A 6649-nucleotide genomic window follows, 5' to 3' on the forward strand; every position below is an offset into this window, starting at 1 on the left:
TGAACTCACAGGCATATATGCATCGTATTTAACCATGTTTAACCTGTGGTGTTCTAGAGGGCCTGTTGCTCGTCATCACAACGTCGTTGCATGAGAAGTCTGGCACCAGTCACAGTCAGTCCCACGTCAGAAACTGGGTGGAAGCTGCGAGCTCGACGTCCGCCGTAGAAGTCCATGCAGCATTTATTTCTTTTATCCGTGGCGGTCAGAACTTATCTAACACCGAAGACATTCTCCCATTAATTATGCCATTTCGTGCACGAAAATAAGTGGCCATTATGAGCATGTCGCACGAGGTGGCCCGTCGCATGACCTACTTGCATGCACTGCTACTGTGATCATCGGGTAAACGTCGTTGTCTCTCACATTATTTAATTAATATTATATATATATATATATATATATATATATATATATATATATGTATATATATATATATTTGTATATATATATATATATATATATATATATATTTGTATATATATATATATATACAAATATATATATATATATATATATATATTTGTATATATATATATATATATATTTGTATATATATATATTTGTATATATTTGTATATATATATTTGTATATATTTGTATATATATATTTGTATATATATATATATATATATTTGTATATATATATATATATATTTGTATATATATATATATATATATATATATATATTTGTATATATATATATATATATATATATATATATATTTGTATATATATATATATATATATTTGTATATATATATATATATATTTGTATATATATATATATATATTTGTATATATATATATATATACAAATATATATATATAGCATTCACAGAGAATGAAATAAGAGAATAATTTGAGATGAAGCACCTCAACAACCTCTTTCATGCCATGCCTATTCTTGATGCATCCATAATGTGTTGATACGTGTGCTATGCTAATTGTATCGCGACATATAATGTTGTTAGTAGCTTATATTGACAAAGCCACGATGTCCCATTCAAGTACACAAGAAATAAAATAGTGTTATGCCCTAATGTCTAAATTAGGTGTGCTAAAAATTAAGAACAAGACTCGTATCGACGACGTTTAGCCAATGACATTTCAGCGGTTGGCACACGTCCTTTCATGAATCTTAGCTTTGAAGTGGTTGCTGAAACTTTGACTTCTCAGTTGTGTCTCCTAATTCTCTTTCTCCATGCATTACCGACCCCAAATCCACAAGCCATCCATCGTTCACATTATTTCCTTATTTTTGTTCAATCAACATTTGGCAAATCAATTATGGATATGAAAGCCACTCGCACAATAACAAAAGGGGTCATTGTTCAAGCTCTTCATGTGGCATTCCACAAAACAAAATGGGGAATATTGAGATCGATAACTTGGGAGAACAAAAGAAACCAGGAGCTTTCGTTTTCTTTTCAACAGGATTCGTGAAAGGTGCTTCTTCGCTGAGATCGATGACAGTGCTTTCAAAGAGTAGGTGTTTGTGGAATCCATGGAGAAAGGGAGATCCAACTCCCATGAATGTCCACCCATCCATCCATCCATCCTTCTCTTATGCTCATCTTGGAATATATGTTATTTCATTTAGCTCGGTACTCCTCCCCCACCACCTACTGCAGCAGCAAACAAAGCGAAGACTACTTACTAATTGATAAGAGTTAATGACATGGATCAAATATATATATATATATATATATAAAGAAGAATTAGTGTTCTTTACCCATATTATTTGGTCACTCAATAAAACCCTTAATAGTTTCAATGCCTTACGGGTCAAAATCAAACTTGGTTACGAGGTTAGCATTCATGAGATTAATCGATGATTATTCAACCTAGAAGCTTAAGCTTATTAAGTGGTGGACTAAACTCAGTATAAGGAAACAACATGCGATTATTCTCTTTGTCATCTTTCAATCTCTATCACACAATAAATGTTTTATAACATCCTTTCACTATTCATGCGTGACTCAAACGCTTCCCTCTTTATTCATAAAGATACGTCAAGCCTTGGTCAGATTTGATCTCCTTCTAACTTGATCGTGGCCAAATCTAGTTTCTTCTTCTTCTTCTTTATCTTTTTTCTCTTAATACTATATTGATTCTGCTGAATCCGAGTCACACTATTTAAGATTAGCGTATCATGGTATTAGACATTGATTTATCGTAGGAACTTAACCTTGTTAAGTCATGAATCAAACTTCGTTTTAATTCGCAACACTCTTTCGATCTCGAGATAAGCCTTGATGCCGCAAGACAGGTTTCAGACAGGAAAAAATGGCGTCCCCTTCGTGGAACTCGATGCTCGAAGGCGACAACATAACGGAAGAAAAAGGAAGTAGTCGATTGTGTGCAGCAAAGAAACTGGAATCCGCAGCCGCCTCCTCGTTTTCTTCCAACACAATATCGGCACGACGAGTGCAACGACAAAAGCAGCGTCTCTGTCAACTGCACCATCACGCAAAACTGGGAGGCGGAATGCAGTTCTTGACGAGATGGTCATACACTGCATCTTTCTTCTCGAGGTCTTCCGCGGTGTGTTTGGAGGAGAGCCTGCTGTAATCTCTCGCTCCTCTTTTTTTCTACGCCTAACCTTTCCGGTAAGGCAATGGCGGGCTTATTTAATACTGGAATTTAATGGCTTTGAATGAGCACGATAGGCTGCCAAACTCTTCTTGATCTACCTCTTCTTCGACTTTGAGATCAGTCGTTTGACTAACGAGCTTTATGCTGATCCGAGATTGTGTGTCGTCGAGTCTTGTCATGTTGACGTTCGGCTTTTTGAATCAGCAGCCTTTTTCTTCTCCGACATTTGATGATTGCCACCGTAACTGTTTCCCTTTTTTTACTTGATAAAATAATTACATGATATACCTTTTTTTTTTTTGGGCTTAGTTTTTGAGGTTAGATCAACTTCTCATCTCCAATCATCCCACTCTATATTCTATGCCATTAAGTGATATCAAGTTGACTTTTAGCTTTTGAAATAGCATGTCATAGATTCGCACCACACATTTTTTGTGCAACTTGTGAATTAGATCGACTTCCTATCACTAGTCGTCTTTGATATCAATGTTAGATCGTGTATATATACATGTGCTATATAGGTATAACGATAAGATCATTCATTTGTGTTTAAGTAAGACTATTTATATTAACCCTTATATTGACGAAAATATAAAGTAATTTGTTTATAACGATAAGATCGTTCATTTGTGTAGTAGTACAGTGCACTGTTGTAGTGCATTGTTGCATACAATGGTACAGTTTACTGTTGCAATGCATTATTATAGTAATAGTAAAATGCACCAGTACACTATAACAATGCACTGTAGCAGTACTATAGTGCTCGGTGCACCTGAGTGTACTGCTCGGTATATCGTACCGTACCGGTACCGAGCCCAGGTCGAAATACTAGTACGATACGATATTACGAACATTGATTTATGTTAACCCTTGTATTGATGAAAATATAAAGTAATTTATTTACTAAAAAAATATCCCGATTCCATCTGAAAGCTTTGATTTAAAAAGATTAAATGTTGTTCGTTTTATCATACAACGAAAATTTTTGATAACTCCACTTTGTTGGCACCACAATATTTCTTTCTGTATGATATAGTCATATATTACATAACTTTCAAGTTGAAGCAAGCATTAGTATAACGGTGAGTGCTCCCTTGCATCGACTAAAATACCGTGTGTATGTATGTATATAAGCAAAATTTTCTCAAAATATTTCTTTTTAACTACACGATTTTTTGCATAATTCTTAAGTTTATAAAAAAAAAATTTAATTATGAATCATCATCATCTAATACGTGTAACACAAGCTTTGGTACGACGGTAAGACTACTCATTTGTACACCGATAAGACTAATAGCGACAAAGGCACATCTCATTTTCTTGCTTTTTATCTCAACACGAGTTAGATATGCACAACGATCGATGATTTATCGACTTATCGAGCTTTCGCTCTCCCCGCTATCAATAGTCGATGACAATGAATACATGAGACATATGCATCAATAATTGTTATATCTAGTAGTAGGAAAATTATTCTCCCCCGTCTCATTCCCAATCCAAATCCATCGGTTCCAATCTAACTAGGGGGAAGAAAGCGTATCCATGTCACTCGCCGACACGTTTGGAGAAGGTGGGTGGGTGTCTTAAGCGACTCTTCCGAGCCATTCACGTGTCCGTACCCAAGAAGCGTGGAGTCGACGTCCGACCCAACGCGGCCCCATCGCTCGGCTACGCACAGTGGACGTGCGTCACGTTCAACGCCGGAGGTTTCAGGAGATAAGAGAGCGGGAGCGGCGTGGGAAAGACCGCACACCACCTGTTCGTCGAAATGTAGTAGCACCGAAGGCTTCCCGCAAGAGAGAGAGAGAGAGAGACACCGAACACCAGCTGTTTGTCGAAATGTGCGTGTTGTCGTTTGCTGCTAATTTTCTACCGTCACGACTAGTCGTCGTCGACACGGATAAGCACGTTTGACTTGGACTCTCTTCCTCGAGTCTTGGTGGTGAGCGAATCACGTGTTAGAGATGGAGAAATAAGAGAAGCAACTTCACGGATGGATGGTTGATGGTTTTTTCTCACTTTTACGCGAATAAATCATATATATATAAATTACAAGTCATTGTTCTAACCGTTACTCTAATGTCAAAGCAGGAAGGGTGGAGGAGAAGGAGATTATTTCTTCCTTCAATCAAGGCGGAGGAGCCTTCATTTCCCATTCACATTTCGAGCCGGACGCGTTGGTTGGTACGTGCGGTCGCTTTCGTTGCTGTTACGCAATGGAAGAGGGTCGTCGGGTGGAGCAGACGAATCCAAGTGTGGTTGGGGGGGGGGGGGGGAGGGGGAGGGATTGGGTGAGAGTTGGACACGGTTGGGCACAAGTCACATTGTCGTTTACATTTGGTTCCCTTCCCCTCTTAGGGTTGTTAGTCCTTTATATTTAAGTGGGACTTTGTAAGTGTGGTGGGTAGTGTGTCGGGATCAGTGGATCAGTGGAGATGATGAGCATGCTTTTCTTTTTCTAGAGATCGATTATTTTTAGTTCCTTGAAAAAAAAAATACATAATTCATCCAAAATATATAAATATTTAAGGGTGATTTTGTCGAAACCACTCTTCTTTTTGAATTTTTTTTTCCATACTTAAATCATTTTTTTTCATTTGGTGTCTCAACGGAGACACCGCGATGGAGACATCTATAACGAGGCAAAAGCGATATGTTTGAGGCAACCGAGGTAAGCGAGAGTGATGGGAGCCTCGTGAAGGATAAGGAGGTGCTCGTAGCGAGGCAAAATTGATAAGGTCGATGCGATGAGACCAAAGTGGGAAGCAAAAGTAAACAGACATCGTGATGGGACCTCACGTAGAGGAAGGATGTGGCTATGGCGGAGCCTCGCAAAGGGGAAGGAAGCAACGACGATGAGCGAAAGCGACTTAGATAAAGTGGTGGGGTGAAGACAATCATGATGGGGTAGAAGCGAAGATATGAAAGTATTGAGTTGAAGCCACAGGGCCTCGCAAAGGCAGCCACAGTACAGTGGAAGCATCGAGTCAAGGCCTTGTGACAGAGCGAAGGTGACCAAAGCTTAAGAAGTATGGATTTTAACTAGAGAAGATAATATTCCTTGAGTATAATGTATTCAAGAAAAGAATCTTAATATATCCAACTAAGATGGAGGTAATTAATAACTGGCCAAGTTGATTATTATATTGAAAATAAGGAATTTTCTTAGGATAACAAGTTATTACAAATATTTTGTAGAAAGATTTTCTAAGATAATATCACCTCTCATCCAATTAAAAGAAAGTATATTAAAATTGAACATATTGATGTTGTGAAAATAGTTTTTAAGAACCGAAAAGGAGATTGATTTTAGTTCTAATTCTTGTTGTACCATTTGAGTCAAGAAGATTTATGATGTATAATGATATATTCAAAAATGATTTAATAGAATTATAACTTATGTTTTAAGACAACTAAAATATGAATATGAGATATCGTTTATATATTGATGATATATCGATCGACTGATCTTTCATATATTAATGTCGCATATAAAATCAGAAACCTTTGACTTTTCACATAAGAAAATCCTTATTAAAGAACTATATAAAATATATGCTAAGTTTTTCAACTTAATGGTCTTTTTCTTTTAATAGTCGAAATATTTTTAGTAGGATAATTAGAGGGAAGTAAGAAAGGCTTTTAGTACAGTAATTAAAGGAAGTTGGAACTTAGCGTGGGTGCACCTAACAATAAAGGTTAGGTTGACGGTGGCATGGCATGCTTTAGCTCATCGACTGCGTCATCACAGTCAAATCTACTACTCTATTCTTTACCATTTTCATGTACTACAGTGAACAGTACCCAACTACAAGTTGAATGACCACAACTACGAAAAAAATAACCTTTAGCTGATGGAACAGTACCCAACTTATATGTAACACCAACATTTGCAGTTCTAATATATATAATAAAGATCTTACAAAGGAACAGTTGAATGCAATCAATTTGTGGAATCCTTCTTTTCTGTGAATTTTCATTTTATCTTTTACAGTTCGAAATAAGCAAATAAACAGAAAACACGCGAATGTGCATTAAGAGAAGAAGGAA

This window comes from Musa acuminata, chromosome BXJ1-1, assembly GCF_036884655.1.
Source record: "Musa acuminata AAA Group cultivar baxijiao chromosome BXJ1-1, Cavendish_Baxijiao_AAA, whole genome shotgun sequence".
In the NCBI taxonomy this organism is placed as follows: Eukaryota; Viridiplantae; Streptophyta; class Magnoliopsida; order Zingiberales; family Musaceae; genus Musa; species Musa acuminata.